General features: G+C 37.1%; 1 long non-coding RNA gene across 1 annotated transcript in view; it reads left to right on the forward strand.

The window, feature by feature from the left end:
• The first annotated feature begins 907 nt into the window (after nt 1-907).
• Nucleotides 908-25887, forward strand: part of LOC136851739 (uncharacterized) — a 373013-nt gene continuing 348033 nt past the window's right edge. The window contains exon 1 of the long non-coding RNA XR_010856955.1: nt 908-968. This is a non-coding gene — a long non-coding RNA (uncharacterized lncRNA). The remainder of the gene's footprint in view (nt 969-25887) is intronic.

The following is a 25887-nucleotide window of genomic DNA, read 5'->3' on the forward strand; positions in this document are numbered from 1 at the left end:
CTTCATTTTTATAATAAAGCATGCATGAATAACTAAACTAGTTTGCTGCTGGTTTCCATATTGTAAAGAGAAGAAAACATTTCGAGTAATTCCCACTGCCTACAATTTATTTGATACACAAATTAAAGTGATCTGCATCACGGCCACATAATTGAGGTCGTTGTATATTAGAGAGGGTTTTTTGCTGATAATTTGGGAATATTGCTTCATCATTGCTGCCAAAATGAGTGGGAGAAAAGGTTCACTTTACCTCTCTACCTCCTTTTCCTGCTTTGCTCTTTGTCAGTGGATATAATGAATAAATTAAGAAGTGTAAGATCATGTCTTCCTTCATATACTAGGCAGATTCTGGTATTTTGGCATTTATATTCATTACTGATTTACATTAATCCATAATGTTATTTGCGTGATGGTTTTACTCTTCTTCCCTTAATCAAATAATAATTGCTGAGTTTAGTATTCAGTTTCTGCCACGAATTTCTGGGTACTTAACTCAGTAATAAGAGAAGAGAGAATTCCGTGATATTTCAGACCGACTACCATAAAAAAATACTATATATACCTAAAATATAGCAAAGTGAACTCACACAATCAGTTATTCAGAGAACGAATGATCGCTCATTGGATTGTATTATTCAATTAATGCATAACAATTCTGTAACGAAAAAACCGTAAAATATTTTAAACCTAATTTTCTGTGGGCGTTGTTTACATGTGAAAATAGGAAAAAATAGAAAAAGGAAACTTTCGTTAATATGTCACTGCTGCACAATACTTAGGAATGGAAATCAGCAGAGAACTGATATAAATTTAGTTTCATTGCAGGATGAAATAAATTTTAAATGCTTACAAAAAATGAAGGACTTTGAAGTTTTGACTTAATTTCATTTTGCCTTTTCTTCCTACAGAAGATTGCCTTAGAATGCAGTGAGAGTACTTAGGGCGAAGCGGAGTAAAGAAATTTTGCGGTAAGTAATAAAATATGCATGCACATTTTAGAGAGAGGGCTGTAAATGAAAAAAAAATACTGAAGTTTTAATACTAGTAGCAATGATTTTGGTTCTCTAAAATCATTTTTTATCATATGAGCGTTGAGCAAAGGCCATCATAAGGTAATTGAAATCAAATCGAAAAAAAGACATGAATATGATCTAGTAACCAAATTATTTTGCCTTCAAACACAGTCCCGTTATATTTGACAAATAAGAGAAGATTGGCTAAATGAGCAAATTATATATAAATATTTAAGAGACATAAAGTAAATTGATAATCAAAAGATGTTTAGGAAATAAATCAATATACAACCCAAAATTATGAAAGGCTATCACTTACTTTTCCTTACGAAAGCTCTTTTAAAAATTTTCATTTCCAAATAATAAAACTAGTTAGAAAAAGGTCTGGGGATATAAGATCATAATGTTAACTATCCTCAATAAGAAAAAAAAGATTAGTTTCAGGTGCGCTTCATTCTGTTTAGAAGTTATACTTAAAGTCATTACCCAGAGTGGTTTCTCAACTCGAGAAAGGTAAACAGAGTCGGTACTCTTGGTTATGTAAATAAAGATACTCTAATCTGCTAATTGGAACTCGCCCGAAGTCGCTTATACTTCTTCCAGCCTTTATTTTTCTCTTTTCTATTTCATTTCAGGTTTATTTTATTAGTTGCAAGGTTGTTAATTATGATTTATAATAACTTTCTATCTATCTCCCAGTCAATATTATTGATAGTTATTTACAAAATCTTAGAAATTATTTTTATAATCTTTTTTTACTTATTCATTTATTTATTTACAAAATCGAAACACACTACCACTTTTATAAAACATGAACAGCAAATTTTGATTATTGAAAGGTTTTCTTGTGGTGAAAGAATTGAATGTTTTTTTCACTTTTGTAAAGTTTAGCTAAATAGATATGTAGGATATTTTTACTTTGCTAATTTATTGTCTAGTTTGGAATTCTAATGGTTAAGAAACACGGGACTACTCGTACAAAAGATTCTTCAAAATTTGGACGAAAAGTAAACAATTCCAGTTGGTTGTTATTAAAGGAAAATAGTTGGTTTTTGAAAACAGAATATTTCAAGTATTCGTGCATGTATGTTATATATAAATACATAAATACATACTTATATATATATATATATATATATATATATATATATATATATATATATATATATATATATATATATATGTGTGTGTGTGTGTGTGTGTGTGTGTGTATATAAATTTATATATATATATATATATATATATATTCTGACTCATCATCAACCCAGGTCTCTCAGGTGGAAAGCAAGGGTCTTTCAATTGAAGAAGTTGGAACCTGAGAGCAACTGGGGCAAGCTAACTGGCATACCAGCGAGTTTTCGCTTCCCACTCAGCAATGATCATACATTTCAAATTATCCCTTCTGAGTGAATAAGATAGAAATCATCAACACACAATCACGTGTGGAACAGAAATAAATTTCTGGAACCTGAACCCAGGTCTCTCAGGTGGAAAGCAACTGCCATTAGCTTGCCCAGGTAATTCCTTGGGTGCAGTTGCTCAGGTTCCAACTTCCTGGACTTGTATGGCTATAACGCCCTGCTTTCCACCTGAGAGACCTGGTGCTTGAAATTTATTTCTGTTCCACACGTGATTGTGCTTTTCACCAGAAGGATAATTCGAATGAAATTCCCATTGCTGAGTCGGGAAGTTGGGGAAAACTGGCCAAGCATTGAGGTAGCATGCTCTCATTCCAATTAGTGGATAACGCCCTTGCTTTCCACCTGAGAGACCTAACGTGAGTCAGAAATTTATTTCTGTTCCACACGTGATTGTGTGTTGATGATTTATATATATATATATATATATATATATATATATATATATATATATGTGTGTAGTGTGTGTGTGTGTGTGTGTGTGTGTGTGTGTGTGTGTGTATATAAATTTCTGACACACACTCAGGTCTTTCAATTGAGAACTAAATTTTTGAACTCATCATCTAACTGCTTGATACCCACTTCCCGACTCAGAAATGGCCAATTTCAATTGAAAGGCATGAGTGAATAAGGCGCTGCCCACTAGGTCATACAATTCATAAAACCCAGGTCTTCCAATTGTTGGAACCTGAAGGCAACTGAAATACCTGGGTTCGATCCTGATGTGAATCAGAAATATATTTCTGTTCCACACGTGATTGCATGTTGATTATTTCTATCTTATTCACTCAGAAGGGATAATTCAAATGAAATGCTGTCAGTTGGGTCATTGCTGAGTCGGGATGTTGGGGAAAGCACGCTTATATGCAAGCATTTAGCTTGCCCAGGTAATTCCTAGGGTGCAGTTGCCATCAGGTTCCAACTTCTTTTATGACTTGTATGGCCTAGTGGGCAGCGCCCTTGCCTTTCAGTTGAAAGACCTGGGTTCGATCCTGATGTGAGTAAAAAATTTATTTCTGTTCCACACGTGATTGTGTGTTGATTATTTCTGTATATATGTAGAATCTACTGGTCGCTTTTTACCAGACACATAAGTAATTGTAGTACCCACAATGCCCTTTCAACTTCTCGAATTCTTCGCGCTTTTTTGGATACGCTTGTCAGGTCGGCAACGTGACCTAGTTGTGATTATGGAACCCGGGTTCGTTTCCCGCTTCTGGACATCATAATATCTTCATATTTCTTGCACTTAGATCTTAAGGCTTTGTAGTGACAAGCGTATCCAAAAAAGCACGAAGAATTCGAGAAGTTAAGAGGGCATTGTGGCTATTACACTTATACACACTCACACACACACACACACACACACACACACACACACACACACACACACACACATATATATATATATATATATATATATATATATATATATATATATATATATATATATGTATGTTGTATATACATACATTTATTTACAAATATATAACTAAGGCATGGATAAGAAAAAATCAAAAGTATAACTATATAGAAAACGCAATAAACTAATAATTATATGATTTAAAACTCCCGAAAAACTAGTATGAAAATCCAAAATATGTAATCCGTTTTAAAGCAGTCAGTTAACCAAGTTTAATCTTATTAATACCAGTATCTAGTATACCACCCTTTCCCAACCCTGGGGTCGCCAAGTACTCACAAGTCTCACAGCATCAAAAAAGTAGCACTTTGTTCGATTGAGCCACGAATGGGCAAACTTACCAGTGAAATCCATCCCCAAGGCTCCCATAAAAATCAGCTTTTATGTGATAAGGAACAGTTTTATCTTTAGTTTGCCTTTGTGAAATGTAACAAATTTTTCTGATGAAAATGTTAATTTTAAAGTTAATTAAATTTAATAATATTCATTTTTGCAGCCTTACAGCACATCATACAAGAAAATTATATTTGTTCTTTACCTTTACAGCCTACAGTCAATAATATAGTAACATGCATAAAACCAGTAGGGTCGCGGTTATGGCTGGATGGGCATGATTTGGGCCACCTGTTAAAAGGGTTGGGAACCACTGTACTATACTATCATAAAAACATTTATACAGTTTAGCAGTAAAGTATTTGAAAGACTTCAGGCACTAGAGAGCGTGACAATGCAAAGCCTAAACAGAATGTTAGAGCTTATGGAAATCAAAACGAGTTTATTGCACTGGTCATTGAAGTTTCGTAACTAAAAGCTTTCTTTCCCTGGGCGAAAACTCTTAAGTGTGGAGCGTCAGTTATAGGCAGTCCTGATTTTTTTGCATCAGTAGATGGTGAATTGCCTAACTGTCATAAAAAGGAACGTTTTCAATCCAAAGATAACACCAAGAATTTACAACTATTTAGAATCTCTCAGTACCAGTATCTGGGTCCACTAGTTACAAACTTATTTTCTTAAATGAAGGATGAACTTCATCGGGTTAATTATGCTTAGCTGTGTGATGGCCCACCAGAAGTTCATGAACTTGCTGATGAATGTACGGGTTGTTAAGATGGGAATTCAAAGGCAAGACCAGATAATCACAGTAGTAGGCAACTACGTGTGGCTGTTGACTTTGTTCAACATGCTGATTCAGATAATGAAGTTGAATTTAGTTTATCAAATTTTCCCAAAGTATAAGACAATGTCATCGTCAGAGGACCTTTGAAATTCCGTCACTCATATCTTCCATGTGCTTTGCTCTCCACAAATCGCTGCTCATCTCCAGCCTCTCTTCTTACAGTTCTTTCCCAAGTAGGTCTAGGTCTTTTAAATTTTCTGGTGTCCACAAAAGCACAGCTGACACTGTCATGGACTGTTCTCCCAGAGGTTGTGTGAAGAACATGTCCAAACCTTCTCCATCTTTCGTTCATCCTTATCTCATCTTTCGTTCATCCTTATCTCTTCTTCATCATTATCGAACTTCCGTAATATTCTTGACGGTATCATTTCTTACTCAGTCCTGCCATCGGACTCCTAATAGTCCTCTTAAAGATTTATTTTTAATTCGACAGAATCATTTAGACATAATTTCATTGTCATACCATGATTCATGTTCTTATATTGTATGGAATTTCAGGGTACTCGATTTCTGTTCCATCCTCGCCTATATCATCTTCACCCTGCCCATTGTTTGATTTGTCATTTTCGGTCTTTCGCTAAATCCCAACTCAAGAGAACCTGTATTGATATATTTTTTCCAAATATTTGAAATATTTGGCCACTTTAACCTTTCCCCATTTCATCCCTATGTCCATATCTGTCCTAGTTGCTTTTGTTGTTTTTAGATTATTTCGAGTCCCATCTCTCTCTCGATATATGATGCATTCCATTAAAAAGCTTTGTAAACATTGTAATATTTTGATGATTGAAACAACATCGTCTACATGTCCTAAATTCGTCAACTTTCTATTGGTACTTCAAGCTAAGCCTTCTTTCCATCTCCGTCCACTTTTTCATTATTAAACAAACGAGGAGGGTAAATAGCGAAAGTGACGCTGTTTATCCTATGGAATAAAATTTTGTTCGAAATTATAACGAATTTTCTCCGAATTCGTATCCAAATGTTTCGGTGGTCGCTGAAAATTTTCAGAAATATTGAAAGGTTTATTCGCCTGTGAAGTTCATTAAAGTGGCCCCTTCGCACAGTTGAAATATATCGGAATTTGCTTGGTGGAATTCAAAATATATGACAAAAAGAGAAACAAACAAACGGACAGAGTGTAGGAGTTCAGAGAGAGAGAGGGAGAGAGAGAGAAATGGACCTATGTGATCGAGTAATTTAACTTGAAATATTCTGAGAGTGTTGAGGAAAAAATAAAAGTATAACAGAGATATACTACATAAAGAATGATAAAACTGCAGTTAATAACAGCCAGATATGAAAGCTAAATTTAGGTTACATCACTCTCATATTTAGGTTACATCACTCTCATATTTTTTGAGAAGGTTACCATCAGTGATTTGAGATTTTAATTATCGATGGTATTTATAAGATAGAATTACAGGTTAAGAATACAATGCAAACTGCGGTGTCAGCTGATAAAAAAAAGCGTTTCATGTCAGTTACCTTTGCAACGTGTTGCATGTGTGGAGAGAGAGAGAGAGAGTCAAGAGAGAGAGAGAAGAGAGAGACTGTCTTGTAAAATCAGCTTTCAAGAATAATTTTTATCGCGTTGTAAATTTGGAAATAATAAATACTCCCATACCTAATAGCAAATGGAGCTTACGTAGTCTCTTGATATTCCAGACTCTAAGTCTTGGTACGAGCGTCTACCTAAGTCTGATAATTTAAGCCGTTATAATTACCCAAAGAAGAATTTTTTTAGAAAATTAAAGCTTTGGAAGTAGTTGGTGCTTGATTTGCTTTATTTATCACAAAGACAGAGCTGCCGTTAGTGGACAAAAGACAGTATTCCTGGTTATCTTCTTGGCCAAATAGCATTGTCGGAAACACCCCTCGAGATTTCTCACTTCATTGTCAGGGTGTCAGTGATAAAAAGAACGATAACTGATTTCTGTATTATCTTTTAATGATCTATTGACTTCTGATTGGACTTACAGGGGGGTGAATATAAAAGATCCCTTCTGAGTGGATGCTCATTGTTTTATTTACTTGATTGCTTCAATAAAGGATGAGAAATTAAGGAGTAATCGGAATGAATGGCAAAATATTGCTCATGTGAACTCTAACCGAAAAGCACACACACGCATATATATATATATATATATATATATATATATATATATATATATATATATATATATATATATATATATATATATGATATTGTTTGATATACTCTTACCTTGATCTGACTTGACTGGGAATCAACACTCACAAAACAAGAAAAATGGTAATTTAAAGCAATCTCAATTTGAGAAAGGACTCGGTAGAGAAATTCTAGATCTTAATTAATTACATGTATTTACATTTAATCAGAAGAGTAAATTACACAGAGCCATTCACACTGGCTCTTGGCACTTATGGTGTTAACTGACACAAGAATTAATTAAATTGGAGTGCCAAACAATGATGCAATCAATACTTAAACGGTTAACTGACACAATAGTTCAGTAACTGGAGGTGTCAAACAATAACATGCTTGAGGACGTGATTGTTGCCTGTGGGCATAGTGGAGCAGACAGAAGATACAGCGGTATTTAAGGCCATTCTGTAAACGTGGAGAAAGGGCACATTAACACTCGATACAGTAGAACAAAATCTAAATGTGCAAAATGAAATTGCCGAAGACTTTCGGAGGGTGACGTCAATTTATGATCAGGTAACTTACTGTTAATTCTGATGATTTATACCTACAGTGAATCAAAGGGAATTAGCATATTGAAAGGAAGGGACTTGGCACCTTTAAATGTTAAGTGGAGATGTCGTGCATCAACCTCAATAAAGCCTCTGTTAACTGGGACTTCTTATTTACACGCATAAGGCTTGGATAAGGAGGTTCCTGGTCAGAACAAAGGAGCTTTGGGGGAAGCCACAAATGACGTGCTTCTTCTATACTGTCTTGTCTGCGACTCACTTGCTTGACCTCTGTCTTGGCCTTTTATGCCCTCCTCAGCCTGCCAGCGTCCAGTGCCTCGGGCATGTCAGGTGAGAGAGCTCGCTGGTATGTGGAGCCGTTAGACCTCTGCCTCTCTGTCTCCCAGGGACAAGGCGTTAATCTGGAATAGAAGATTTTTGGCCAGAGATCATAAAGGTCACGTTAGAATGACTTTTAGTGAGGCATAGGAGGAATGTAATGGAGAAGTACTTGGGACCCTGACAAATCTATTGTCCTTTTTAAATGGGAACACCAAGGAGTGGCAGAAGGCTTGTCTCCTCGGTCTTTGACTGTGTCTTCCAAACGAAAACAGGGCGAGGAGAGAAGTATTTATCAATGTTTCTAGCAAGTCCTCGTATGGACAAGACATTTTACACCTCTTTCGTGTGTGAACGTCTTCAAGCAAGCCTAATGTTTTACATTATCATCTCCCCCAGAGCCTTCGCAAAACTTGTTAAAGTAAAATTAATAAGGTGTCTGCTTTTACTAATGAACAACAGTTGAATTGGCATGAATGAATACTTAGGCAACACCTGCAAAGTTTAATACTACTTTGAGTAGATGTTATTAATAAATGGATCTAACTCATGGTTAAGCCACTTCTGCAAATGATACAATAATGATACTGAAGGTATTACAAATACAATCTTGCATGCATATAGGCTGGGATGGATTTCTGCCTGTTAGGGTAGAAGAAGAAGGGTAGAGACCTGACTTAGCTAAAATAAGGTACAATTTCATTCAAATCTAAAGAGCCTTTATTTGCTTGTATGGACTACTCATCTGGTGAGTACCATGTTACCTTGCTTAGTGGGGGACATTTTGCCAGGGGGCACTAGTGTCGTCAAGGTCTAGTGGCTCTATGACATACTATTAATTTCCCTTTAGAGGGTTTTAAAATTTGTCATGCAAGCGACTGCGTGAAAGGAAAGTCAAAGACTTGGAGTGCCAGAGGGGCTGGCGGTTAGCACTCTGCATTGGTCAGAGTGTGATGGTTAGGAAGAGGGTTATGCAAGGTAAACAGTTAGTTGTTACAAGGCTTAAAATTAAAATTACAAATGATTGAAGTTACAAGAGGAAAGTAAGTTACACATTCACAAAGAGTGAGAGTAAGGAGAGTAACGTGGCATCTGACTCCGGTTGGGTTCCAAGGAACTCAATTGAAGTGAGGCACTGTGCCAGGGGCATGAATGCCAGGAGAGCTCTGTGTCTCTCGTAGGCTACCTGGACTTCCTACGCCTCGTGACTTTTCTTCCTTGGATCTCTTTTAGGTTGATGGTTTGATGTTCTAGGGGGAATCGGTATGGTCTGAGTCCAAGGGAGGTGTTGGAGTGCCACCTGTTCTGGCTGCTGTGAAAACCAGAGCAGGGGCGGTGCCAACAGTCTCTATCATTTGCTGTCACAGTTCTCCCATCTTCTGACAATGGAGGAAGAAGTGTTTGTGGGCATGAGAGGTTCACAGGTTAATGACCAACTCAGGCACAGGTTGCGAGACTGCACCAGGATGCGAGCTTCTGCTGTGGTCAGGGAAGTCTGGAAGGGACCCTAGTGAGCTTTGGGTTGGTTCTCCTACTGTCACTGGTAGCAGAGCCAAGCTGGGAGAAGAGAGGTGATCCAGACTGGGATCTCCTGAAGGGAGATCTAGGGCATGCTCTGGCACTGGCACTAAGGCAGGACCAGGTACAGGAACCAAATTTGGAATTGGCTCAACGTTCAGGATGGACAGAGCAAGGCACTGCTTAGGGTGCTCAAGTGGCACTGGCAGGGAATTTGAGGCAAGGTTGGGTTCTCTCGAAGGGAGATCCACGGTGTGCTCTGGCATGGGCATTAAGGCTGGGCCAAGCATGGGGATTAAATTTGGTAAGGGCTCAATGACCGAAATAGCCGGAGCCTGGTGCTGCTCAGGACACTTAGGGAACACTGGCAGTGGTTCTGAGGCAGGTCTGTGAGGACTATTTAAGCCTGAAGTAGACTGTGAGGGGGCAGACCCCCTGGGTTGTCTTGTGTTAGGTGGCTACAGAGAGTCCTGTCCCAGGAGGAGGTCATAGCCTCCAGGGAGATATTTGGCTACTGCAGGTGTGCAGATCCTTCTGTGGGGTCTGATGACCCTCAACCGAACTGTTGGGAGAATATTTTACTTGATTGATACTGTCGATGGTTATGAGCTTATGGCTGTCAATTTTAGCCCCATAAGGGACCTTGTTTTCCCGTATCAAGGAGAATTGTGTGCCAGTGTCTTCAAATACTGTGACATGGCTTGTGGGGTAGCTGCCTTGAGGAGGAGCCACAAATATAGGGCCCTCGGCTGGTGGGCCTAGAGATTGATGATTGGTAACTGCTAGTGCAATGGCAGGTGCAGCTGCTTTGGTAGGGCAATTCGTTTAGAGGAAGGACTGCCCATAGACTTTACATGCAGTGCAGTAAATCTTGCTAAAGTCCTTTTGAGGATCTGGAGAATGTTGAGGTTGTTTCTTGGATTGATCAGAGGGTGACGTTGCAGCAGTTCCTCCCTTATATCGGCACTGGGATTCCAAATTCCCCTTCTTCTTGCAATGTATGCAAACAGGAATTTAAGAAGAGGGCCCATTCTCTGGTGGGGCTTGCAAGGAGGTGTGACTTGATGGGAGAATCTTCCATCTTAGGGAACTAGCAGGAGGCTGATAGGTGTGCTAATCATCCGCCAAGCGACTACACTCGGCAAAATTCTTGGGACGTTTCTCACATAGGTAGGTGGCTAGAGAACTTGGAGCATAATAGATGAAATCCTCCAGCTGTATGCGCTCTAGCATTTCCTCAAACGTTGTGATGTAGAGGGCTTCCAGCCAAAGCTTAACAGCGCGAGTCTTATGATATGCCCAGTCTGTCCAAGTTTGACTTACTTCCTGTGGTTGGACGCGCCAAGATTGTCTCCAGCATTCAGGAGTGATTTTGTAGGCTTTGAGGACTGCCTTTCTGACCTCTTTGAGGTCACTCTGATCACTAGCATCTACGGAGTGAAATGCGACTAGACCCTTTCCACCCATGTGTTTTCCAAGGAGCTTGAGATCTCCACTTCAGTAGGAGAGAAGTTCCCTAAGACGCCCTCCATTAGGTCTAACCAAGCTTCTGGCTCATCTTTGTTCCACTGCAGGATCACTGAGGTGATACTCAAGAGGTGTGAATGAGGCATGGAAGGTGGTGGAGTAGCTGGCTGTGATAGGGCCAAGGCTGCTGCATTAGCTTGCCGAGCTTGCTCAAGCTGGATCTCCTTGTCTCTGTTTCTCCTCCTTTGCCTCTCTCTCCTTCCTTTTTTCTTCTCTCTGCTGTCTCTCCCTCTGGAGTAAGGAATCTAGCTGCTCCTGCACCCATCAGGCGAGCTCTCCTCCCGTGAAACTTACCTCCTTCCCCATATCCATGAAGGCTTTGTAATTTTCCACCATGGTGCTGGTGGGTTAGGGTGTGCTGAACTGGTCTTGGGGTGGAGCGAGTGGGTGTGGAGTAGGGAGGTTGTTAGCCGTGCAGGCAGTTGCACAGAATGGAAATGGCACTCTGTTGTGGCAGGGTGTGATTATGCAATTTTTATTTTATACACAAGAGTGATGGTTGTGGTTTTGGCACTTAGGTACCAGGTGTCTGGAGGGCCAGGTATGTGGCATTCGCGGTGTGGATGGGACATGGAAACAGTGCAACTGGGCCACGAGTGCAAAATCTGCTAGCACTCAAAGTTGCTGTGAACCACTGGGTCAGTAATGTAATATTTACACACTGGTGGGTTGCACTTAAGGTGCAGATTGGTGATAACATGGCCCAAGTGGCAAATGAGGCAGTCTGGGAGCAGCACTCAAAGGTGCAGTGAGATCACGGATGAAGTTAGGCGAAATACGCCAGGCTTTTGAAGTGAGCGATAAGTTACGTGCATACGACAATAGCTCGTTTGCCGAGTGCAGATTTGAGGTGAGTGATAAGTTACGTACACACAGCAATCACTTGTTTGTTGATTGCAGAAGCGAGGTTCCGAAGAACGGTTTGTTTGTTCCAAAGAACACTTTGTTGCTTGCACTCAGACAAGACTGGCTAAAGTGCAAATTTTCTTAGGTTTTATTCAAGAGAATGGTTCTGGTTTGTTCCGAAGAACTAATCTGTTCAAAAGAATGGGTTTGTTTTTTGTTCAAGAGAACGGTTCTGGTAGTGGCTCTCGTTACGGAGAATCGAGCACAATTAAACACATGAGTGTAGGGTGCATGTGAGGTAAGCGTAAAGGGGTTTGCGAGAGTATCACAGAGTTTGAGAGCAGGTGAACTCCTAATAATTAATTATCTTACCTTCTTGAATTTTGTGCTTTTTCACAAAGCAAGTTGTAAAGCAATAGGTTGCAAACAGTTCACAGATACAAGCAAGTTATAAAGCAATAGGTTGCAAACAATAACAATGTTCACAGATAAAATTGTGTAGACTGGCAATATTCTTTACCATTAAAAGTTATGTCTTATTCTCAACCGTGAGGGACGTAACCTTAAGGAATGATTATGTCTCCTTTAGATAGTGGATTCTTATTACAGAATTGCCACAGGGGTAAAATGTACCACTACTATAAAGTAATTACAGTTACATAAGGAAGTAACGTGCATGTGACCTAAAAGTTAAAACAATGCTATGACGTTATACGTGGATCAAGGGCATGTGTGAATACTTTTCTTCAAGGTCGTAGGGTGGCTAAACGTCAGGACGACTGACAAGAAAAGATGTATGAGCATATGCAAAGTTACTAACACTCAACCACAAAATGTTAATTCATGGGGAATATGTTCAACCTTGCAAACAATTGGAAAGTAATTCTGTAACTCTAAATAATAAGAGTACATGTAATGGAATTTCAACTTGACAGCACAATTGACAAGTGACAGTGCTCCTGAAATGGCGGACTTGCTGTTGACAATTCAAGGTCGCTGGCGAGTCTTTTGGTAAACAAGGGAACACAAGATGTCTGCCATCACGTGACGATGTTTTCATATGTGAGCAGATGGAGAGTTGGCGGGTCATGTGAGAACACAGAACACAGCTGAGAGCGAGTGAGTTGCCACACACCTACGTACTTAACACATTCACACTAATTGATGCGGAACGAAATTAAGTACGGATTTTCTCTGATGGAATAATGCAGGACTATGCATAGAATTAAATTAACGCTGGGAATTATATGAAGAATTCTTAACACATCTGTGGTGAGAGACGACGGTGTGGTGGTGGCCTGTCGGTTGTTGGTGTGAGCACTGTCAAATGGATCGGTGGAGTGGAGGGTGCCAGATATTTCTGTCCTAAGTATGTAAATTTAGCAAATTGCACTGCAAATAGAGAGAAATTATGCACTTTCTCTCGATGTATCACTTCACTAACACACTTCTTAGCTAATTCCTAATTAGTTAAGCCATGCAGTTTGCTAACATGAGGTAGCAAAAGTTTCTAACTTCTGCCTAACTGGCAACACTTACTACCTTGGATGTCTGATTGAGCTCAGCCGTCTGCCTGAAACAACATGCAGATGGAATTCTGAGTTTAAAGAATTCGCACAAATGTATGGAATAGCAAATGGTAAAATGAATACTTTAAGTATTCCTCAATCTCATAAATGAACAATTTTAGTTGAAATGGTAAAATGAATAATTTTGGCTAATTGCTGCAATGTTGCCTCTGTTGCACTGTCAACCATGCCCATAGAATTAAAGAGATTTACTTTACAGGTTCGTTTCAATCTTGCAAACTACCAGGCTTAGCCCAGCCAAAGCTAATTGCTCTTCCACTGATGAAGAATTGCAGTCTGCACTGCAATTTGCAAGAATGATCCTAGCAAGGTTGCCACTTTTATGAATGTTGTTTGACCTATTACTCTTACCTTGGCACCGCTTATTCTGACTGGGGATCAGCACTGAAAATGGTATTTAAAGCAATCTCAATTTGAGAAAGGACTCAGTAGAGAAATTCTAGATCTTAATTAATTACATGTATTTACATATAATCAGAAGAGTAAATTACACAGAGCCATTCACACTGGCTCTTGGCACTTACGGTATTAACTGACACAAGAATTAACTAAAATGGAGTGCCAAACCATGATGTAATCAATACTTAAATGGTTAACTGACACAATAGTTCAGTAACTGGCGATGCCAAACAATAACATGCTGAAGGATGTGATTGTTGCCTGTGAACATAGTGGAGCAGACAGAAGATACAGCGTTATTTACGGCCTTTCTGTAAACGTGGAGAAAGGGCACACTGACACTCGATGAAGTAGAACAAAATCTAAATCTACAAAATGAAATTGCCGAAGACTCACGGAGTGTGTCGTCTATTTATGATCAGGCAATTTACTGCTTAATTCTGATGATTTATATTGACAATGACTCAACGGGTCTTAGCACATTGAAAGGAAGGGAATGGAAATGAGAATAAGAACAAAAGAATGGACCCTTCTAAAACATGCTGAGTGGAGAATTTGTGCATCAACCTCAATAAAGCCTCTATCAAATGGGACTTCTTATTTAAACTCAAACAGGCTTTCGATAAGGAGGCTCCTGGTCAGAACAAAGGAGCTTTTGGGGAAGCCACAAATGACGTGCTTCCTCCTACTGTCTTGCCTGCATCTCTCTCTCTTGACCTCTCTCCTGGCCTTTTATGCCCTCCTGAACATGCTTTGGTGCACATCAGGTGAAAGTTCATTGTTGTGGGGAGACCATTACCCATCTGCCTGTACTGTCTCCCAGAGACAAGGCATTAATCTGGAAATAGAAGATCTTCAGCCAGAGATCATAAAGGTCAAGTTTAGAATGACGTTTTAACAAGGCATAGGAGGAGTGTAATGGAAAGTACTTTGGACCCTGACGAATCTATTGTCCTTTTTGAACTGGGGAACAAAGGAGGGCTGAAGGCTTGTCTCTTTGGTTTTGCACTGTGTCTTCCAAACAGAAAACATGGTGAGGAGAGAAGTATTTATCAATAATATGACAATAGATTCGTCAGGGTCCCAAGTACTTCTCCATTACACTCCTCTGTGCATTACGCCTTGTTAAAACGTCATTCTAACTTGACCTTTATGATCTCTATATTCTTCTATTCCAGATTAATATATATAACCTGAGAGACAGAGAAAAAAGGTCTAATACATCACATATATATATTGTATTTATTTATCGCATATATATATATAATAAACTATATATTTATATATATATTATATTATTTTTATATATATAGGTAGATCAGAAAAAGTCTTTTTGTGATTTTTTTATTATAGTTTTTGTACTTTTTTTATCATAAGTTTTTAGTTATTTTTATATTTTCACCTGATGATGCAATGTGACATTACCCGCCGTTGTGTTTTAGATGTTTTAGTTTTTTTTTGGATGCCCCAGTTTAGCTAGATCATGTCCAGCTGTCTTTTTAGTGATATTTTTATTTTTATATCTTTTTACTTTTTATTAGTTTTTATATATTATTTTGTAAATTGCACCTTGATGATGCAATGTATATTGCGAAACGCCGTCGGCAAGAGTAATGTATGTGATTTATATAAACCTATTTCCTGGATATATATATATATATATGATATATATAGTTATATGCCCTATATATATATATATATATATACACATTATATATATATGTGTGTGTATGTGTATTTATATATATATATATATTATATAGATATTCATGTAATTCTGTACTTTTAATTATTGTATACCGGCAAATATCTGTCATTACCAATTAGGCTTTTATATATGATAATTCATTTCGTTTTATTCAATTTGTCTCATTTGCCAGGAATTATGGATAATTGTGGTAAATGTGATAATCTTTTTGAAAATCTCATTTGTTTCAATATACATACAATATTTACAAATTATTTGGGTTTTATCATATCGGTGTATATGCCCTACAGTTTATTGATTCAGCCAGCCCTTACTACAAAACAACACTTTTCACTACTACAGAAAATGTAAATCTATTTCCTTACAGCTGTATTTAGGAAGGTCATATGGCACGTAAGTTATTTGGAAGACTGTAAAAGAATCAAAGTTTCCAACTCTCAAATGAGAAAATTGTAACAATATAAGCTGTTAATAATCGAATACTGATGTTCTTAACCTTTTTATTGCTCTTACTACTTCCTTTTGAAATACTTTTTGGGAACAAAATAGCTACATTTCATTCCTCTTACAGAGATATAAATAACGTAATGAAGTGATGCTTTTTAATGTTGCAATAGGAACACAAAGCGTTATCTCAACACCAGTCTGATAGGGTTTTCTCTAAGAGGGCCAAGCATTAAGTATATAATTTCTCTATGCAAAATAGCGGTATACATCTCAATTTGACATGGCTTCGTACAATCCCATTTAAACTTGATATTTCAAATCCACGATTGGAACTGGTTTGGGTTTCATAAATTCTTTGTGAAGGAATTTACTGTTACACACAAATAATTTCCTGGGAGTGTTTTATCACCTTTGCACAGTTTTATGAACACTTATAAACGAAATTTAGCTTCATGTTGATGATCTTTAATCTTAAGAATTCTGTACCCTTCTCTCATTATAAAATAAGGTAAGGCAACAAAAAACTTGATTCAGTCATCTACATTTTAGTAAAGGTCGAAAGCAACAATCTTTTTGATTTTATATACACATTAACTACGGATTACCCTTCGTCTCTTCTGATAAATATACCATTCCTTCTAGCAGAACAAAACAAAACTATATTCCTTTTAGGAAAGAAAGTTATTTTTTCGCAAATATTTAAGTCCTACTTTGCATTATCACCAGTGCCCAGCTCAGAAACAGAGCGGCGTCATATCTATTCGAATAATGTCTTACACAGCTCTCTTTGTTGTCTAACCATGAAGTAGGGCAGATGATCGTATTGCACCAGACCCTTTGTCTACAAATACTTGTTTTCTCAATGTTTAACCTCATACCATAAACCATGTCAAATTTACCTATAATACTTTTCGAACTACGCTGCTGTTCTCACAACAAATAGATTTATATCTTCATGAAACCAGAAAAGAGACATTGTTATTACCAGATAGGATTACAGGTGATATCAAATGGTTATTTTTTTTATTGCTTTTTGAAAAGGTTTAAAGTATCCCCCAAATAATATCGAAAAACAATCTGTTGTAAGAAACGTTTGGTTCGTTTTCATTTTATTACATTGATCGAACAGCCGTTTCTCTTATATTTTCCATATTTGTTTAAAGAGTTTTCTTCGTCTTTTATTCCTTCCTCATTGCATTCGAAAAATCCTTACACGCTTCTCTTTTCGCATATGTCATTTTTTATATCTTTCCTTATATTGTTTCCTTTTGTCCTGTCCTTTTATTTCCATATGAAAATCATCTTCCAGGTTTTTTCCCATATTCCTCTGTCTTCTTCGTTGCGTTTTCCTCTTGCTGCTAAATTTCCTCACGTTTTTACGGCTCCAACGACTACACCCGTCCAGCTACACCCCTTTTTTCTGAGTGTGACCCAAATCCCATTACTTCCTCTCTCTTTTTTCCGCTCTTGAACGTGAGACAACCAGGATCACTGGCTCGTAACTGGGCGGTTTTGTAACTTCAACTATCGTAACTTTCCTTATATCGTAACTCAAGCGACCTGTTAGCACAAGGCAATTTCGTGCATGGACCTCTTGCGATCCCCCGCGGAATATAAATTCCGGTTCGTTCTTTTGGAAAACAATATGCTCGTGAGAATCCGCTTACTTTGATTACGTGACTTCGTAAAGTCTTCCGAAGCATAAAGCGAAGACACAGTGGTAACTTCGATAAAGAGAATTAGGTTGTATGTAACCAGAAAGTTTTTAAAGAAATTAATTATATAAGCATACATATTAGGATTTTAAGAGAAGAATTTTTTCGTGTCAAATTGATAAAAATCAGTTTAAAAGATGATTTCACACAATTCTTGACTATCTGTTATATTCAATTACTTGACGAAATTTTTATCATGATTTTAAGCATTCGAAAATACTATCGTTCTTTAGAATAATTGTTAAAGGCATCCTTTGAAAATTACAAATTTACTAAAATTCATTTTCCTCATTATTTAAAGCGTTGAACATCATAGCTCAAATCTGCTGTAGGAGGGATAAACTTCAGTTGAATTTTGTGATCGCAGAAACCACATTCAAGCCTTGAAAATGCGACAGAGACAAAAAAGTTGTATTGGCGATTTGGAATTACTTTGAATTTGTTTGCTTTTATTTATATAGTAAATCTGTCGCATAATTATTAATACAATTATGTGGACTAGGCGTAATAATTATGTTGTTTATTTGTGAAAGTATTTGTCACATTGACTCATTAAGTAATGGAAAATGAGTCAGCTGTTTTCAAGATAGATTTGCGTGGTAAAATTTATGCTAAAGAATTTCTTGTTTCGTGATATTAGTCATATTAATCATAGAGTGTCAGGTAGGAGTAATAATTATTTATAATTATATTACGTCGGTAATTATATTTCCCTTTTTTAATGCCATTACATCTGTATAATTATCTGACAGTCCAAAATTATGAACATTTCAAAAAGAAGTTAATCATATACCCAGCTTACACACGCGCACCTTGCTCACACATATACATACGCATTCAGGTAAACAGATGCATATGTATGTATATATGTATATATGTATACATAAATATGTATACATATATATTAATATATATAACACAGGAAAGTCAAACACTGAGTGTAAACCCTAACCGGTTTCTACTTAGTTGTAGGAATTTGCAATATTCATGCGAGAGGGACAGTACAAACGAACATACAGAACTTTGGAATAAAATGTTCACACCTAAGGGGATGCACTAGTACGCTTATTAGTGTCTGAGGTCAGGTTTGATTATAATCACACGCACACACACATACACACACGTATATATATACAGTATATATATATATATATGTGTGTGTGTGTTATGTAAGTAATTGGGACTTAGGGAGATTATTGATGGTAATTTGCCTGCTGTAATGAAAAAAAGTTAAGATTTTGGAGCCTATTCCAGCTTTATATGTTGTACTCTTAAGTTGCAAAATCATAGGGTTAGGATACGAAATGGTAGAATATAAGCTTATGTTCACACCACTTGATGTTACTGAAATGATCTCATAGTAATTTGTCCTTACAGCAAAAGATTGCTCATTCAACTACACCTGAAATGTGATATCCGAAGATTGATTCCTTTATTTTAAAAAGTTTTTATTCTTCAAATCTCAGTCAATACCCTTCTCTTCATGGACTTCTTTCGACTTCTTTGGGCTGGATGGTGCGCTTGTAGAGGACCTCAGTTGTGAACTGAATCCTTGGTCAAGATTTTCCGAAGCACAGATGTGGTAGACTGTTGTTGACGGGAAAACGAATATTTCACCAGAGATAAATCTCATTTCCTGGTTGGAGAGTTTTCATTCTTTCTTAGAAGCTTTCTGCACTGCCTATTCTCAGTTGGCTGAGTTTTGTTTTTAACATTAATAAGGGGAGTTTGTCAACCCACAGCTGACTGAGACATGTCAGAGACCACCTGCCATATGAGTGGAGATGACTTGTCAAAGGAACGTGACCTCCTGCGTTAGGGCCATTGCTCTTCAGGTTTACTTGGGCCTTCTGTACATTTGTTAGTCATGAGGCCACCCTTCGAACTTACGTGATGTGCCAGTCCACTTTACACCAAGGAAGTAAAAGCAAAGGTTGAGCCTGTGAAAAAAAAATTCTTATTTATATTAGGGCATTATTTTATTGGTTTCTCTGTCCATTGCTTTTTGTTTGATTGGTATGTTATGCAAGGTTAAACGCTCATTAAACCAAGCTAATTGAGAGAGAGAGAGAGAGAGAGAGAGAGAGAGAGAGAGAGAGAGAGAGAGAGAGAGAGAGAGAGAGAGAGAGATGCCTTACTAATGTAGAACGAAATTCATAAGAAATACCACAATCCCTTTAAATCTAGTAGTAATTCTCCCTATCATATGAGACCATATGGATTACCTTATCCTGGTGTTAAGTGACATTGACAGAGCAGAAAAAAGAATAATGTGGGTAAACATAAATTTTTAGGTCTTACCTATAGAATTAATGGTGACAAATGGTAAATGAATTCATTGATTCAGGACTGGACATAATTACAAAACAAAGTGAAAAGTCTGTGATACTCCTTCAAAACAAACGAAAGTTTTTATTGTTTTTCTTAGGAAATAAACGACAAAAAAATTTTACCAATAAACTTGCTGCCATTTCATTTTTTAAGTTCTCACGAGCCGAATACCAAACAACCATTTTATTCTACATCGGTTTTTATGAGGGGAAAATAATAGAGCAAATCTTTCGTTCAAGGGGATAAACGTGTAAACGACGGACAAAAGCTTCCCATATTTTTTGTTCCTTTAAGAATCCTTTTATTTCCAAATCAGAATCTCCAACACACAATATCACTTCCATCATTGTTTAGTCTACTTTAAAGTTCTACTAAACACCCTTCACGGTTTCCCTACTCGAGAAATGTAAATATTGTCAAACACTGTTTGTTGAGTAAATAAAAACATTAATCCTACGCTAATTGGAATTCACATGGATGAGTTTGTTTTTAAGAATAGTTAATAGTTTCGCTTTATTTGGGGCTTGTATTATCCCGTACAACTCTCTGAACTTTAATCCATATTTAATATCGTCTCTCTCTCTCTCTCTCTCTCTCTCTCTCTCTCTCTCTCTCTCTCTCTCTCTCTCTCTCTCTATATATATATATATATATATATATATATATATATATATATATAGTATATATATATATATATGTGTGTGTGTGTGTGTGTGTGTGTGTGTGTGTGTGTGTGTGTGTGAGTTTGTATAGATAAATAGATAGTTTGACAGGTAGATAGGTAGATAGATATGGAATGATAAATGCTATAAAAAAACACGACACGTGTTAGGCTTAAAACTCCTGATGTAAATGGTTCTGATTCTGATAAAGGTTAGAAAGTTGGTAACACAGTTCGTAAAGAATAGCTATAAGAACACTTGGGGAACGAAATAGGGTGATCAGAGTGAGTTCATCTTTTTGTAAGCAAAGACCGGGTGGAAGAGTAAGATGATAGATTTAATGTCGAAAGAGTAGAGTCTGAGGATATACCGGATCTCCTCTGGTTTAAAACGAACTTCAAAACAAAGTTGATAAAAAATGTGGTTATGAAAGAATCTCAAGAAAAAAGAGTTTGAATAGGATTAAATGAGGGTTACATATAAGGGAAAGTTGGATAACCTACGGAAATGTAAATTAGAAAAAAATTAGGATAAAATATAAAGTGAGAGAATGAAAGAGCCAGGGAAGGAATCATTGGGACAGCTGTAAATTTTTGCTTGTGTAGATGCATAAAAGGAGTGACAGTAGGGAGACTATGAAGTATGTGGAAGAAATTTAATGAGGGAAAGTTGGGAAGTGATTGCCCATGTTCAAATATGCATTTGAATGAGCTACCAAAGTACAGATGCCGTAGGAATAGAATGCCATTCTCTGTTGAAGAAGAGTGCACTGAAGTGTTGAACATATTTGATGGATGAAACAGAAAAATAAAACTGACAAAAGTGTAAAGAGGCCACGTAAAATTGGTGGGAGGAAAAGGGAAAGTGAGTCTGAGATGTCGCAGGATAGATAGAGTTGAAGGGGGAATGGCGTAGAAGGATATTCAGTGAAGACTATAGCAGTTACTCTCCTCCCATACATTCTGTCACACTCTTCACTTCCATCATAAAAACATTTGAGTTCTGTTAACCACTTTTCTTATATCATGTCATACATCTTCAGTACCCTCCATTCTATCACATGCATTATTCAGTTCTGTAATTCTCTTTAACTTTCAAACTTCTCAGATAAAAATTTCATAGCAACCACACTTCATCGTTTTTGTCTAAGGTCAGACTGTGAGCTATCATTCATTCATCTGTCGTACTTTTTCAATCACAATCCTCCCTTTTATCTTCCGATATGTACTAAATAATTTTCTCTCTATAAGACTAACAGTTACATCTATAAACATTATTTTTATACAAGAGAGCAGTTACTTCTTTTACCTATTTCTTTGAGAACGTTCCCTCATCAAGAAATTTTTTAAAAGCCCTAGGCGGCCATGGTACCACAGTATCTCACTCATAATTCCACGAATATTTGGCGTCTTTCCACTTGTCAGCCTCTTATTTGCCTCCTGTGCATCCCCCACAACTACTATCACAAGTGTTCTCAAATTCATATTAACCCCTTTCACACACTCTACCTCTATTCTAATTTTTCACTTTCATCAAATCACTGGCATACTCCGTCAACCAAGGAATGCATTCAAAGTTCATCTCCCCATTTACAGCTTTTATTCTGAATTCTATTCGCGGATTGATGATCCTTACTGCATTTGTCATCCACAGAACAGATTATTCTTCCTAAAGTTCTTACTCAGTTTTTCTCACTTAGTTTTGTTGCTGCTCTCCTTCCCTTTCTCCTAAACGTTCTTCTTGACTACTTTGCCCAACCTCTACAGTATGTTACCTACACCTTATCCTTCTCTTCTGGTATGGAATTATGGTTCAAATAACCTCCTTTATTCCTTCACTAAACTTTTCGTGTCCTCACCCCACCAACATCTGTTTTTATTGCCATTTCTGACCTCCTTTACCCACAGAACTCGTCCACCCTCCTGATGTCTCATATCTGGAAACATCAGCCTACCTTTAATTCCCTTTCTTTTATGCTTTTGTTACTTCCTCCATATCAACGTAACTGTTTTCATTATGCTTCCAATTAAATGCTCAAGCATTCTTTGCAATATAGACTTATATCTATCCTAATTTTCACCTCACCCAAATATTAAACAAATCTACAGCCACTCAGTCCTTGTCTCACCATTACATTTGTCACTTCGCTTATCTAGCTTGTCTTTACTATCACATAATCTAAAAAAAACTTTTTGCCTCCATTTTCTCTTTCTCAGATATACTTTTGTATATACTTCTTTGGAAGACATAAAATACCAACAATCCAGCACTTTTCCGGACGCATTCCTATAACACGCCGTTCATTATCATTTACTCCATACCTGCCAACAATACCATATTCTCATTCTGTTCCTGTCCTGGACCCCGTACACTCACAATGGTAATTTTTTCTCTCTTTTCATAGCTTGCATTTGTGCCCATTAACTTATTCCCAGTCTTCCTGACGCTACAAGAGGTATCGCTCTCTACCTCTGATCCTTACACTCAATCTGTACTTTTCCCAATCCAAGGCCTGATGCGATTTCATCTTCTTACCATTAAGTGCCAAAGCGTCCAGCCTTCTCTTCTTGAAGAAATCAACTACCATACGTTTCTACTCTTGCGTTTGACATCCATGCACATTCAAAACCACAATACAGCATCGTATTCAATCCCTTTTTTTTTCAATGTCAATTTAAGAGTACGGGGCAACAAATCGTATGTCCCCCATTAGGCGACTTTCACACCACACAGGATGGCGCAAATGCCATTATTTTCTTTTATCGGAATCCCATGGGAGTAAATGGTATGAGTGCCATTGGCTTTGAGAGAGCATCTCCCATTTATGGGTAGTTTCTTTAAGTCAGGGGTACACAACTCTCTACCAGACTCTCTCCCGCCTGTAAGCACATTGTATCTGTCTCCTAAACCACTGACACTTTGTATAACAGCAATGTACAGGCATGTGTGTGTGTGTGTGTGTGTGCATGTTTTACACACACACATATATATATATATATATATATATATATATATATATATATATATATATATATATATATATATATATATATATATATATATATATATATATATATATACATACATACATAGGTGTTACGGGCTTGTGGGTAGGCATGTAAATGCATACCGACACGTGTTTACTGAATAATTCCATACAGTTGAGTGCTTATTATTCTAATCTACCGCATATCAACTGAGAGTAAAACATCTCTCTATGCCTGGTTATCCATGATTTCTTTCCTCATATATTGCTTCGATTTATTTTAGATTGTTTTCCCTTTTTATCGTATCTTTTTTTCTCTCTTTTCAGTCCGTCTTCTTCTATCGTTTTACTTTCTTCTTGGCCTTTTCCTTTCGATATCAAATATTGCCGATTCTCCATTCGACCCCCCCCGACAACAGCCCTCCGGCTACATGCCCTTTTGGCTGTGAAACCATTCTCTTTTGTCCCTTTTCTCTCGAGAATGACTTCATGGTAACCATTTCACTTGTAACTTCACGTCATCTTAACTTAGACTATCGTAACTTATATTTTTTGGATCGTAACTTTGGCGATCTGTTAGCCCTAGGCAATTTCGTGCGTGAACCTCTTACAATCCCCGACCTTATTAAACTTTGGCTTCTTCTTTTGTTTGAGAATTTTTGCAGAAGGTCGCTTTCGTTTTGACTAACCAGGCAGCCTAATATCTTACTCGTCAAAATATAAACACAAAAGGGTATTCAGTGAAGAAAGAGATTAAAAAATCATAAAGGTCACACAACGAAATTAAGGTAAAGAGAAATGAACAGAAATAAGTATTTACAGGACTGAAAAATGATTATGGAGATGATAAAACGAAGTTAAGGCAAGGGGAAATAAACACAAAAAGGTATTCATTGAGCAAAATCATTGCCAAAGTTTACTGATACAAAACACGACGTAACGATAAACCGAAATGCGCAGAGATGGGCACACAGTGAAGAGAAACATAACAAGTAGATCATAGAGATATTCAGGTGATAGGTTGAAATGAGTCAAAATCAATTTTATTTGGAAAAAAAAAAAAAAAAAAATATATATATATATATATATATATATATATATATATATATATATATATATATATATATATATATATATATATATATGTGTGTGTGTGTGTGTGTATAAACGCTCTTTGGCAAATATAAACTCACTCCAAGTGACATTACCAATTCTAGATTCACCATAAGACATTCAATAATGATTTATCCTTAACGTACAGAAATGAGAATCATTCTTTGAACAAAGGGAGATGAAAAGTTACGCCCTCGTAAGAAGTGCTAGGGGACCCTTTTGTTGTAAGCCATGATAAAAGTCTTTGACCAGTGTTCTGGTATTCAGGGCGGTTACATAGCACCGAGGAAAATTCGGTACTTCATCAGGAATGTTTTACCAAACCTTTTCCATTTCCATGTTTTCTTTGTTACTGAAAGGCAGTCATTTTGCTTTCTTGGGAAACAGGAGTCTCTCCAGTATATTTTTGCGGTTTAAGGGACTCTTTAATATATGCCAGAAGAGAGAGCGAGAGAGAGAATTATTCCATGATCGTTATTCCGCTTTCTTTGTTTTTTAGTATTCCAAATGGTTAAACTAACACATGTTTGTTGATTTAGTAATATTAAGGTCCGCTGGTATAGTGGTTAGTGTCGTGGCATGCCACTCAGATGTCACGGGTTCGCATCTCCCCAAGGGCGATGAAAAATCGCTGGCTCTGTATCATGATCAGTTACTGCTGCAGTGGGGTCTTCATGCTACTTTCACGAAAGGTACAGATTTTGTGATATTTGGCCTTTCCATTCATTTTACTTTAGATATTTATATAGACATATTTTAGAGAGGAAAAAAATATGTAAATACAATTCTGTGCTCATGTAAATCCTTTGCTCATTTCATACTGAAAGGATGAATGGGAATGTTTTGAGATGGTACGGTCATGTGCTAAGAATGGAAGACCATGGGCTGGTGAAGAGAGAATATAATTCATAATTTCTGCTGTAATGCTGTTTTAGAGGATTTCAGATATCAAACGTTACTACGGCCCAAAACTTTTTTCATTTACTTTCAGTATCAC

The sequence above is a fragment of the Macrobrachium rosenbergii genome, chromosome 24, assembly GCF_040412425.1.
Source record: "Macrobrachium rosenbergii isolate ZJJX-2024 chromosome 24, ASM4041242v1, whole genome shotgun sequence".
Lineage (NCBI taxonomy): Eukaryota > Metazoa > Arthropoda > Malacostraca > Decapoda > Palaemonidae > Macrobrachium > Macrobrachium rosenbergii.